The sequence below is a fragment of the Delphinapterus leucas genome, chromosome 2, assembly GCF_059928025.1.
Source record: "Delphinapterus leucas isolate spDelLeu-1000000601 "Yukka" chromosome 2, BTC_Dleu_Yukka2, whole genome shotgun sequence".
Classification (NCBI taxonomy): domain Eukaryota; kingdom Metazoa; phylum Chordata; class Mammalia; order Artiodactyla; family Monodontidae; genus Delphinapterus; species Delphinapterus leucas.
In genome coordinates, this window is record NC_143130.1 from 128,979,336 (window position 1) to 128,994,159 (window position 14,824).

A 14,824-nucleotide genomic window follows, 5' to 3' on the forward strand; every position below is an offset into this window, starting at 1 on the left:
AACGTTTACCAAAGACCTAGAAGAACTGAAGAGCAAACAAACAATGAAGAACACCACAATAAATGAAATTAAAAATTCTCTAGAAGGAATCAATAACGGAAAAACTGAGGTAGAAGAATGGATAACTGATCTGGAAGATAAAAGAGTGGAAATAACTAACACAGAGCAGAATAAAGAAAAAAGAATGAAAAGAATTGAGGACAGTCTGAGAGCTCTGGGACAAAATAAAACATACAAACGTTCGAATTATAGGGGTCCCAGAAAAACAACAGAAAAAGAAAGGGTCTGAGGAAATACTTGAAGGGATTACAGTTGAAAACTTCCCTAACATGGGAAAAGAAATAGTCAATCAAGTCCAAGAGGCACAGAGAGCCCCATACAGGATAAACCCAAAGAGAAACATGTCAAGACACATAATAATCAAACTAGCAAAAATTAAATACAAACAAAAAATATTAAAAGCAGCAAGGGAAAAGCAACAAATAACATACAAGGGAATCCCTATAAGGTTAACAGCTGATCTGTCAGGAGAAACACTGCAAGCCGGAAGAGAGTGGCAGGACATATTTAAAGTGATGAAAGGGAAAAACCTACAATCGAGATTACTCTGGCCAGCAAGGATCTATTCAGATTTGACGGAGAAATAAAAAGACTTACAAGCAAAAGCTAAGAGAATTCAGCACCACCAAACCAGATTTACAATAAATGCTAAAGGAACTTCTCTAGGCAGCAACCACAAAAGAAGAAAAAGACCTAAAAAACAAACCCAAACAATTAAGAAAATGGTAATAGGAACATATTTATTGATAATTATCTTAAATGTAAATGCTTCAATCAAAAGACACAGACTAGCTGAATGTATACAAAAATGACCTTATGTATATGCTGTCTACAAGAGACCCACTTCAGACTTAGGGACACATACAGACTGAAAGTAAGGGGATGGAAAAAAATATTCCACACAAATGGAAATCAAAAGAAAGCAGGAGTAGCAATACTCATATCAGACAAAATAGACTTTAAAATAAAGACTGTTACAAGAGACAAAGAAGGACAGTACATAATGATCAAGGGATCAATCCAAGAAGAAAATATAACAATTATAAATATTTATGCACCCAACATAGGAGCACCTCAATACCCAAGGCAAATTCTAACAATCATAAAAGGGAAAATCGAGTAACACAATAATAGTAGGGGACTTTAACGCCCCAATTTCACCACTGGACAGATCATCCAAGATGAAAATAAATAAAGAAACACAAACTTTGAATGACACATTACTCCAGATGGACTTAATTGATATTTATAGGATGCCCCATCCAAAAACAACAGAATACACTTTCTTCTCAAGTGCTCATGGAGTATTTTCCAGGATATATCATACCTTGGGTCACTAATCAAACCTCGGTAAATCTAAGAAAAGTGAAGTCGTATCAAGTGTCTTTTCTGACCACAACACTATGAGACTTGATATCAATTAAAGGAAAAAAAACTGTATAAAATACAAAAACATGGAGGCTAAACAATACGTTACTAAAGAAGCAAGAGCTCAATGAAGAAATCAAAGAGGAAATCAAAAAATACCTAGAAACAAATGACAATGAAAACACAACAATCCAAAATATGGGAGTCAGCAAAAGCAGTTCTAAAAGGGAAATTTATACCAATGCAAGGCTACCTCAAGAAACAAGAAAAACCTCAAATAAACAACCTAATCTTACACATAAAGCAATTAGACAAAGAAGAACAAAAAAACCCATAGTGAGCAGAAGGAAAGAAATCATAAAGATCAGGCCAGAAATAAACGAAAAAAAAATGAAGAAAACAATAGCAAACAATAATAAAACTAAAAGCTGGTTCTTTGATAAGAAAAAAAAAAATTGATAAACCATTTGCCAGACTCATCAAGAAAAAAAGGGAGAAGACTCAAATCAATAGAATTAGAAGTAACAACTGACACTGAAGAAATACAAAGGATCATGAGAGATTATAATAAGCAACTATATGCCAGTAAAATGCACAACCTGGAGGAAATGGACAAATTCTTAGAAAAGTACAACCTTCCAAGACCCAGCCAGAAAGCAATAGAAAATATGAACAGAACAATCACAAGCACTGAAATTGAAACTGTGATTAAAAATCTTCCAACACAAAAAAGCCCAGGGCCAGATGGCTTCACAGGTGAAATCTATCAGACACTTAGAGAAGTGCTAACACCTATCCTTCTCAAACACTTCTAAAATATAGCAGAGGGAGGAAAACTCCCAAACTCATTCTATGAGGCCACTACCACCGTGATACTAAAATCAGACAAAGATGTCACAAAAAAAGATAATTACAGGACATATCACTGATCAACACAAATACAAAAATCCTCAACAAAATACTAGCAAATAGAATCCAACAGCACATTAAAAGGATCATACATACACCATGATCAAGTGGGTTTTTTCCCACAAATGCAAGGATTCTTCAATATATGCAAATCTATCAATGTGATACACCATATTAACAAACTGAAGGATAAAAGCCATATGATAATCTCAACAGATGCAGAAAAATCTTTCTACAAAATTAAACACCCATTTATGATAAAAACTCTCCAGAAAGTAGGCATAGAGGGAACCTACCTCAACATAATAAAGGCCATATATGACAAACCCACAGCCAACATCTTTCTCAACGGTGGAAAACTGAAACCATTTCTTCTAAGATCAGGAACATCACATGGTTGCCCATTCTCAACACAATTATTCAACATAGTTTTGGACGTTTCAGCCACAGAAATCAGAGAAGAAAAAGAAATAAAAGGAATCCAAATTGGAAAAGAAGAAGTTAAACTGTCACTGTTTGCAGATGACATGATACAATAGAGATGCTACCAGAAAACTACTAGAGCTAATCAATGAATTTGGTAAAGTAGCAGGATACAAAATTAATGCACAGAAATCTCTTGCATTCCTAAACACTAACAATGAAATATCTGAAAGAGAAATTAAGGAAAAATTTTCATTTACCAATGAAACAAAAAGAATAAATTACATAGGACTAAACCTACCAAAGGAGAAAAAAGACCTGTATGAAGAAAACTATAAGACACTGATGAAAGAAATTAAAGATGATATAAACACACAGAGAGATATACCATCTTCTTGGATTGGAAGAATCAACATTGTGAAAATGATTATACTATGCAAAGTAATCTACAGATTCAGTGCAATCCCTATCAAACTACCAATGGCATTTTTCACAGAACTAGAACAAAAATTTTCACAATTTGTATGGAAACACAGAAGACCTTGAATACCCAGAGCAATCTTGAGAAAGAAAAACAGAGCTGGAGGAATCAGGCTCCCTGACTTCAGAGTACACTACAAAACTACAGTAATCAAGACAGCATGGTACTGGCACTAAAACAGAAATACAGGTCAATGGTACAGGATACAAAGGCCAGAAATAAACCCATGCACATATGGTCACCTTATCTTTGATAAAGGAGGCAAGAATATACAATGGAGAGAAGACAGCCTCTTCAATAAGTGGTACTGGGAAAACTGGACAGCTATGTGTAAAAGAATGAAAGTAGAACAGTTTCTAACACCATACACAAAAATAAACTCATAATGGATTATAAACCTAAATGTAAGACTGGACACTATAAAACTCTTAAAGGAACACATAGGCATAACACTCTATGACATAAATCACAGCAAGATCCTTTTTGAGCCCCTACTAGAGAAATGGAAATAAAAACAAAAATAAACAAATGGAACTTAAAAGCTTTTGCAAAGCAAAGGAAACCATAAATAAGATGAAAAGACAACCCTCAGAATGGGAGAAAATATTTGCAAATGAAGCAACTGACAAAGGATTAATCTCCAAAATTTACAAGCAGCTCATGCAGCTCAATATCAAAAAAACAAACTACCCAAACCAAAAAATGGACAGAAGACCTAAAGAGACATTTCTCCAATGAAGATATACAGATTGCCAACAAACGCAAGAAAGGATGTACACCATCACTAAACACAGAGAAATGCAAATCAAAACTACAATGAGGTATCACCTCACACCAGTCAAAATGGCCATTATTAAAAACTCTCCAAACAATAAATGCTGGAGAGGGTGTGGAGAAAAGGGAACCTTCTTGCACTGCTGGTAGGAATGTCAATTGATACAGCCACTATGGAGAAGAGTATGGAGGTTCCTCCAAACTACAAACAGAACTACCATATGACCCAGCAATCCCACTACTGGGCATATACCCTGAGAAAACCATAATTCAAAAAGAGTCATGTACCACAATGTTCATTGCAGCTCTATTTACAATAGCCAGGACATGGAATCAACCTAAGTGCCCATCGACAGATGAATGTATAAAGAAGATGTGGCATATATATACAATGGGATATTACTGAGCCATAAAAAGAAATGCAATTGAGTTATTTGTAGTGAAGTGGATGGACCTAGAGTCTGTCATACAGAGCTAAGTCAGAAAGAGAAAAACAAATACCGTATGCTAACACATATATATGGAATCTGAAAAGAAAACTGGTTCTGATGAACCTAGGGGCAGGACAGGAATAAAGACCCAGACCTAGAGAATGGACTTGAGGACACAGGGAGGGGGGAAGGGTAAGCTGGGACAAAGTGCAAGAGTGGCATGGACTTATATATACCACCAAATGTAAAACAGATTGCTAGTGAGAACAGCCGCATAGCACAGGGAGATCAGCTTGGTGTTTTTTGACCACCTAGAGGAGTGGGATAGGGAGGATTGGAGGGAGACACAAGAGGGAGGAGATATGGGGATATATGTATACGTATAGCTGATTCACTTTATTACAGAGCAGAAACTAGCACACCATTGTAAAGCAATTATACTCTAAAAAAGGTGTTAAAAAAAAAATTGGAACAAGACCTAAATAGACATTTCTCCAAAGAAGACATAGAGATGGCCAAGAGGCATATGAAAAGATGGTCAACATCACTAATTATTATAGATATGCAAATCAAAATCACAGTTTGGTATCACTTCACACCAGTCAGAATGGCGATCATCAAAAAATCTACAAATAATAAATGCCTGAGAGGGTGTGGAGAAAAGGAAACCCTCTTGCAGTGTTGGTGGGAATGTAAATTGATACAGCCACTATGAAGAGCAGTATGGAGGTTCCTTAAGAATCTAAAAATAGAACTACCATATGATCCAGCAATCCCACTAATGGGCATATTCCTTGAGAAAACCATAATTCAAAAAGAGACATGTACCACCATATTCACTGCAGCACTATTTACAATAGCCAGGACATGGAAGCCACCTACGTCTCCATTGACAGATGAATGGATAAAGAAGATGTGGCACATATATACAATGGAATATTACTGAGCCCTAAAAAGGAACGAAATTGAGTTATTTGTAGTGAGGTGGATGGACCTAGTGTCTGTCACACAGAGTGAAGTAAGTCAGAAACAGAAAAACAAATACCATATACTAACACATATATATGGAATCTAAAAAAGAAAAAAACTGGTTCTGATGAACCTAGGGGCAGGACAGGAATAAAGACAGAGACCTAGAGAATGGACTTGAGGACATGGGAGGGGGAAGGGCAAGCTGGGATGAAGTGAGAGAGCAGCACTGACATATATACACTACCAAATGTAAAACAGATAGCTAGTGGGAAGCAGCTTCATAGCACAGGGAGATCAGCTCTATGCTTTGTGACCACCTAGAGGGGTGGGACAGGGAGGGTGGGAGGGAGGCTCAAGACAGAAGGGATATGGGGATATATGTATACATATAACTGATTTACTTTGTTATACAGCAGCAACTAACACAACATTGTAAAGCAATTATACTCCAATAAAGATGTTATAAAAAAAAGTGGCAAATACACCACAAAACTCAACCATACAAGTCCTTTACCTTGAGACAACCACCGTTCTTTCATAAGCATCAGAAATGTTTTATAGGAATTTTCCATTTTGTCACTTAAAATATTAAAAATAGAGTAATTTTCAAGATGTTAAAAATTAGTATTGATTTTTACTGATTTATCAAAAATATTCTTAGTGACATTGATTTTTTTTTTTTTTTTTTTTTGCTGTGAGTACATGGAAGTGAATTAGTGAAGAATACAAAGACTGCTGATACAATTTGATGCCTCAGCTTTGTTCTGTGCTATGGTACCTCCTATTTTATTTTCCACTGCTTTACACCATCTCAGTAAATGCAGCACAGTGAGAAACCACATTTTTCTTCATAAATTCCCTGTAAAGACCACAGGGTCCCCATAGAGATCTATGCACCACACAAGAGAATACTGTTAAGAGTACAAAAACATATATATATATGTGTATATATATATACGTATATATATAGTGTATATATATACATATATATATATAATTTAGGATTTCATCCAGGAGGTATTTTAAATGAATGAAAAGGGGAAAGGAAAATTGTGCAGTAAGTGGTGTTGGGGCAACTGACTATATATCCATAATGAAAAAAAAAAAGCTGACTTTGTTTTGAATTTTCTTTTATTTATTTTTTTATACAGCAGGTTCTTATTAGTTATCCTTTTTACACACATCAGCGTATACATGTCAATCACAATCTCCCATCACACCCCCACCCCCACCCCCCACTGCTTTCCCCCCTTGGTGTCCATACATTTGTTCTCTACATCTGTGTCTCAATTTCTGCCATGCAAACTGGTTCATATGTACCATTTTTCTAGGTTCCACATATATGCATTAATATGCGATATTTGTTTTTCTCTTTCTGACTTCACTCTGAATGACAGTCTCTAGATTCATCTACGTCTCTATAAATGACCCAATTTCGTTTCTTTTCATGGCTGAGTAATATTCCATTGTATATATGTACCACATCTTCTTTATCCATTCGTCTGTCAATGGGCATTTAGTTTTCTTCCATGACCTGGCTATTGTAAATAGTGCTGCAATAAACACTGGGGTGCATGTGTCTTTTTGAATTACGGTTTTCTCTGGGTATATGCCCAGCAGTGGGACTGCTGGGTCATATGGTAATTCTATTTTTAGTTTTTTAAGGAACCTCCATACTGTTCTCCATAGTGGCTGTATTATCTAGTTAATATAACTAACATCTGCACAAGAATGCAGAAGAATGTATGTATGATAGTACAACACTGGAAACAATACAATGTCAAATGATAGGGAAATGGTGATAAACTGATTGACTCTAAAGTTGAATTGAATGCAGTCATTGAAAGAATTAAAATACAAAGTGTATTATTCAGTTAAAAAAAAGAAACCAAAGAGAATATTCTCATCTGTGTAAAAAGGGTATATGTTTGTGTTCATGTGTGTATTCTTATATGTTAATATGTTTATACATGGAATACACGGAATACACACGAAATTTAACATTGATTAATTCTATGAGTGGGACTGGCAAAAGAATAGTGAAAACATACTTTTTAAAAACTTCTTATTTAGGGCTTCCCTGGTGGTGCAGTGGTTTGGAGTCCACCTGCCGATGCAGGGGACACGGGTTCGTGCCCCAGTCCGGGAGGATCCCACATGCTGCGAAGCGGCTGGGCCCGTGAGCCATGGCCACTGAGCCTGCACGTCTGGAGCCTGTGCTCCACAACGGGAGAGGCCACAGCAGTGAGGGGCCTGCATACCGCAAAAAAACCCCCAAAAAAACAAAAACCCAAAAACTTCTTATTTAAAATTCTTATTTACAGTTTATTTTACTATGAGCAAATATTGTATTTATTATAAATAAACTTAAAAGAAAAAATACAATTCAGTAGTGAAACATAAGAAATAGAAGAACTAGAAAAGAATAGAAAGAAGCAAAAATAATCACTTATGGAAAGGGTTTTTGCCCTCTACTTTTAAAAAATAAATACTAAAAAGAAAGACAAAAAAAGATAAGCTGAAATATCAAGACATTTTGGCCATTGAGGTATAAAAATAAATTTTAAAAATGAAATAAAATTTTAAAATAAATAAATAAATAATAAATACTGAAAGGAAATATTCCTGAGCTTTGGAAAGACGTAAGTTTACTCACTGAGGGAGCTTATATGTCTAACTGATGAGAAAAGAAACCCCAGACATACTCTGATAGAAGTTGTGACCTCAAAGTCTACAAAGAAAACTGTATTAGGCTTCCAGGTGGAAGGAACAAACTGTTACAACGTGTCAGAACCTGCTCATTCCCTGATGTTGACTCTCTCCTTCTTCCACAGCAACTGAATCCCACATTATTCATCAGTACAAGCCTGCCCAAAACAAAGACATTTCCCTGCTATCCATTCAGCTATGTTCTTGCAAGTGTGTTTCAAGTAGAAATGTCCTTATAGGGAAGCAGCACTCCGTATTTCAGTCATTTCAGCACATTTCTTCTGGCTCTTGTCTTGGACCATGAGCTGATATGGAATGAAAGTCAAGCACAGAGAAGCAATAAAACAGAAGAATCTAAATCTCTGACACTGAGTTGTACCTCCCTAACCTGAACTGTTTATAGCTTCTGGGCTTCTTTACGGGAGAAAAATAAAATTCTATCTTATGTCATACTTTTGCAAGGGGTATTCTATGACTAACAGCCAAACTTAACTCTAATTGATAAGCCTGGGGTGGTATGGAAGGACAGCTTGTCTTCAGGATTCTCATCTCCAACCCTGAAAGTTTGAAAACAGTAGAACAGCATCTGCATTTACTGAAAAAGGTGGGAGGAGGGCCTATATCCCAATACCCAACAGCCAAGATCTGATTCATCTTAGTGTGAAAAAATATATAAAATGATATGCAAAACTTCAGTAACCTCAGGGTTCAAGTAACATAACCCTACCTGACAAAAATCCTTGAGATAGGGGACTTCCCTGGTGGTGCAGTGGATAAGACTCCATGCTCCCAATGCAGAGGGCCTGGGTTCAATCCCTAGTCAGGGAAGTAGATCCCACGTGCACGCTGTAACTAAGAGTTCACATGCCACAACTAAGGAGTCAAAACTAAGGAGCTGGCAAGCCGCAACTAAGGAGCCCTGGAGCCTCAACTAAGGAGCCCGCCTGCCACAACTAAGGAGCCCACATGCTACAACTAAGGAGCCTGCCTGCTGCAACTAAGACCCCACGCAACCAAATAAATAAATAAATATTTTTTAAAAATACTTGAGATAATACTCCAACTACCCAAAAAATAAACTAGATCTAAGGCCTTGGATTTGGAGAAGATACAGGAAACCAGGTGGTGGTGAGCAGTGAATACTAATATACTTGCATTTAAGGGTAAGTATGGTTCACCTGGGTAAAACAGAATTTAATCACTAAATAAAGTTATTAAAACTGAAAGGACATAGAATAAGGCGATTTGTAATATCATTGCAAAACCTAGGAGTTTGGAGGAGGGGTAGGACACAAAGAGGAGGTAAAACTCTTAATGGCTCAGTAAAGGAAAGGGAAAGAAAGAAGTAAGTTATCTAAAATCTTCAACTTTGGCACCTTGGAAGGGTGAAGAGTATGTCTCTATGGGAGAAACAGTAGGTATTTTATTTACAAATAACAATAGTATAAAAGTCCGCTTAAAATAACAGAAAAATGGGAGGGAAAATGAGATAAAGGGTAAAGAGTGGAAAGAATAGAAATTTGATAAAATTAGCAAAAATAGAGCAAAGAGAAAAGAGAAATATATAATTTTAAATAAATAAAATTATACGGAGTAAGATGGTACCAGTTGTATCAGTCATAGACTAAATGGGAATAGACTGAATTTGCCCATTTCAAGAGTCTGTTAGACTGGATTTAAAAGTAACAACAAGTTTACATGCTGTTTACCAAATAACTATACATATATATAGTTATATAATAATATAACATATAGTTATAAAGATATAGAATTTATGTTATAGAATTTATATATTATACAGTATATGGATACAGTAACCACATTTAAAAGTAACAAGTTTATGTGCTGTTTATCAAATATATATAACTTATTACATATTATATATATACACACACATATATATAGTATATCATGTATATTAAAACAAGGTGTCAATAAGATTGTAAGTTAAGATTGGAAAAGAGGCATGGACAGAGTGATAACAGGAATATGTAAATGATCAGAAGTGAAAATACAATACAATTAAATTATTGAGAAGAAATTTACCATTTACAACACCAAGAGGGAAAGAAGGTCATTAATTTATGTAATGTTAAAAGTTACAACTGATAGCAAAAGTATATTGTTATGAATTGGTATGCAGTACAGAGCAGCTAAAATTATAAAACAAAAAAAATTAGGAACAGAATTTGAGAAACATGCAGCAGTTGCAGTGGGAAATTCCAATACATCTCTGAGAACTAGGCAGTTTTAGACAGTTTTTTTCTATTAAGTTAAAAAGTAAGACAAGGAGGAATCAAAAAATATAACTAATGTCTATGACTAACAAAAATACAGAAAATCTTCCATCCACAGAATACTGGATATTTTTATGTCCATTTAAACATTTACAAAAATGATCATGTAGTTAGAAGCAAAAAACAACAACAACAACCCTTAAACCCTCAATTAACTAAAAAAGCAAAGATAGTACAGGCTATCTCTGGACTTTAATTCAATATATAGTTATAAATAAATAATCAAAAGATGAAAAATACATTGTTCAAAGAGAAAATTAAGAGGACAATTGCTAACTATCTAAAAGTCAATGAATAGAAAACCATTTCATATATAATCTATGCATACAGTGAAAGGAGTGCAAAGAGGAAAATACAAACCCTAAGCATCAATACCTTCTATATTAAGGAATGAATGAATAAATAAATAAAGTACTTATTTAATTCATTTTAATTAAATGTAGGTTGCTGGTCTCTACCCTAAACTATGAGCAATACAAGTAGAACCAATCCATCTTCATTTTTAATTTCTTCTGGAGACTACCCTGGGCTAGCCTGACATATGTATGAAGAACGTCATAGGGAAACAATAAAATAGACAAGAAGTACCATAGGAAGACTTTATGGATAATTCAACTCTGGAACCTAGCAATTAGTTCAGTAGATAATTTACATGTATCTATTGAATGAAAATATAGGTCTTGAGTTGAAACTTGAGGTGTTGGCGGATATAATGGTGAGGATTAGACTCAGCTGTAAGATAGGCATATTAACAGTGATTTATAGCATATAAAAGTTAGATTCTCTCATGTGAAAAAAAAAAAAAATCTGGAGTAAGGCAGACCAGTGTGAATTTAATGGCACTGCTCAGGGACTCAGGCTCTTTGGAGGTGCCTTCCCTACCATGTGCTGCTTGAGCTCAAGGTCCAAAACAGCAGCTACAAATCTAGTTTTTGCATCCCATTCCTAGCAGAAGGAAAGAAGAAAAGACAAAAAGTGCCCACTAGTTATCTTTTACAGAAGGCTCTAGGATACTGCCTTGGGACACTGGTTCACCTCATATAGTTACAGTCCCACCCCTAGCTACAAGAAAGGCTGGGAAATCTACTCTTTACCATAAACAGCTCCTCCCTCCCAGGAAAAAGAGAAGAGGGGATATTTGGGACAACAGCTAGTCCCACAGTGGGAATAAAATATATCGAATATTCAGATATGCTGCATTATTAAATATGATTGTGTTTAAATCCTGTTACAATATTAAACAATTTCCATAAAAAATAACATGAACAAAAAAAGAAAGATACTAGACTTTAGGAGATACTTTTTTTTATTGTAACTATATAATCTAAAAAAACAACTTGGAGATACTCCTAGGTTGTAGATCATAACACTTAGCTTAGAGTGACCCAACTCCCAACAGAAAATTTTCTACTTTGCTTTTTACAAATAATGATATTTCGGAAACATCATTGCTTTTATGTAGTCAAATAAAATCAGTGTTGACTGAGATAACTTAAGAAAATGTTAAAAATCTCAAGTGCAAACCACAGATAGACCTAGCTGAATCCAAAACAGTATGTTGCATAGATGTTACAAACTCAATAAGTACTAAGCCCTTGACAATGCTCAGACTTCTAGGTTCTCCCCTTTAATTAATGTCTAGTTAATGAGGATTTGTGAATTAAAGATACTTTCTATCAGCTGCCAAGGAGTTAGGCTTTATATACTCAGGTCAATCTGTGGAGACAAATCTGAGCTTTGTCCCAGCCTTGTTCATATTCTAAAAGAAGATCCCTTATCTGTAAAAGCCAGGGAAAAAGAAAGATAAACATCATTCGATCTGCTATAATTATTGGGGTGATTTGCCACCAGAGCCTTTGGGAGCTAAACAAAGCCAGTCACAGCTCTTGTCGCTTTTGGAGTGATAGCCTGAAAAGGCATAAAGGCATGATAATGAGTAAACAGTGCTCTTTACAGTTTTGAAAATAAAGGTTATCCTCTTATCCTGCACTAATATCAGGGAAAATTACAGAGAAAATATGTTTTCTTTGAGTTACTTAATACAAAAAATAGAATTGAGTAGCACAGGACTTCAGATCACACAGGTTCCAATTTCTAATAAACTGTATCAGTCTACCATAAATTACAGCAAAATGTCACACTTGCTTCTAAATATAGTTTTATTTAAAAAATTGTCTGACAAAGCAACAAATTTTTAAACTGAAAACTTCTATACTCTGTGCGTGAAACATATTTTTCTAGTATGCCCCCAATATTGGAGACCACTACTACTACTATTACTAATATGATGACTACTACTACTAATATAATTTACAGCTTTAAAAGATTTCTACAAGTTAGAGTTACTATCTGTTAATATGTCCACAGTGTGATAAGGAAGAATTTCTTAGAGTATGCAGTGCAAATAAGAAGCTCAGGGACGCAATAAAGAAAAGAGAGTCTGAACATCAACCAGGGGTCTTCTCACTAGCCAGAAAACAGAATGGTGAAGGAGAGGGAATCATCATGGTAAATGCATTGGAAACGAAGGAAAAATCGTGAGGTGAGGACCTGGGTATTTCTGAACATGACATATGCCTTAAAGCACAGAAGACTTTAGGTTTTCTCATCTTTGTTTTGGCTGTGGCTTTTCTTTTTCTTTCTTTTTTTTTTTTTTTTGCGGTACGCGGGCCTCTCACTGTTGTGGCCTCTCCCGTTGCGGAGCACAGAATCCGGACGCGCAGGTTCAGCGGCCATGGCTCACGGGCCCAGCCGCTCCGCGGCATGTGGGATCTTCCCGGACTGGGGCACGAACCCGTGTCCCCTGCATCGGCAGGCGGACTCTCAACCACTGCGCCACCAGGGAAGCCCTGTGGCTTTTCTTTTGAACTTAAACTTTGAAGACTTTATTCATCTGAGAATAAGCAGCGAAAGAATCTAAATAAATTTTGTGCTTATCTTTAAGAACGTCAGGCTTCCTACACGTATATGGAGAACTACAATAGGGCCTGCTAGCATTATTTCAAACCAAAGGTGACAGCAGAGGGTACATCTTGGTGCAAATGCTTATAAATACAAAATGTTGGGGGTTACTGTAGGTTGCCTTGTTGAAGGGTTTTCTTTTGTAGCATAACCAAGATATTTATTAATCAAGGACTCCAAACAACCAGTAACAGGATTTTACTTCTTTAAAAGCTCACAAAAAGCTTTTTTATTTTATTGGCTGATTTTAATCCCATGACAGGCTTGAAAGGTAGGAATTTTTTTCTCCCCATTTTACAGCTCCAGTTCTTCCATGACCATGTGACTCTGCCTTTGTACACTGGGCTCCTTCTGACCTGAAAGTTCTCCTTTTTTCCTTCACTTATTACCTAGTTAACTCCCTCTGATCCTCCAGAAGTATATGAGAAAGGCTTCCCTCTCTCGTAAAGCTCTACCTCACCCCGTCCTCTTTGTTGCCACAGCACCTTGCAATTCCCTCTGCGAGAGTATCATCACATGCTATATAAATTAGCTATTTATTCCACCTGATTCTCTCAGAGTCCCTTTGTGCTTCTCATGTGTACCTCCCTAGGATGCCCTCTTTCTCTTGGAAAAAGGTCTCGGGGCTGTGGAGCCACTTTGCTCTCGGAGGCAGAGTCTGGGAAATGCTTGAAAGTTTCCTCTCTACCCAGCAGCTTTTTAGTGGATATGAAAGCCCAGCTCCCTTGCCACCCTTAGCACAGATTCTGAAGCATAATTTATACTCCAGAGCTCCTTTGCAGAATAATGTGGAGGCTAATCTCCTAAAATCACTCTTGCCTGGCTTCTTCCGTTTCCTGTTCTGCTTTCTTACTCCATTAGCTGTTTCTCCTAAGAGCATTTCCCTGACAAATGACTTAGATTTGAATTCTCAAGTTCTACTTCTAAAGAACCAGACCTAAGACATAACTTTTTTGCCTTTTAATAAACTATAAGTCACTACAGCAAGGACTGTTCTTGATCTTGGTGTCTCCAGTCCAAAGCACTGAGCCTAGGATATAGTAGCAATTAACAAAATCACTGTTGCTTGAATGGATTCCTAGCAGTATAATTCTGCTGACAATGAAACATAAATTACAGAAAAATCCACTCTACAAGGAACCCACAGTATAATGAGTTTCAGTTAATTGAGGTGTTGATCTTTTAATAAATTATTTCCTCAAATGAAAGCTGAGTCTACTCATCTGCTTTCATTCTGGAATATACACAGAGGGATTTTTATTTAAATTCTATAATTTTTTATAAAGTTATATTAATATACCTAAATATTTTCCCATTCATTTTTATAAGCATAAGATTATACTTTGAATATGGATGGCTGAAGTTAGAGGAAAGTATCAAATGATACTTCTCTACTGTCACATTTTAAATTGTTATTGAATTAGCAATTAGAAGTATTA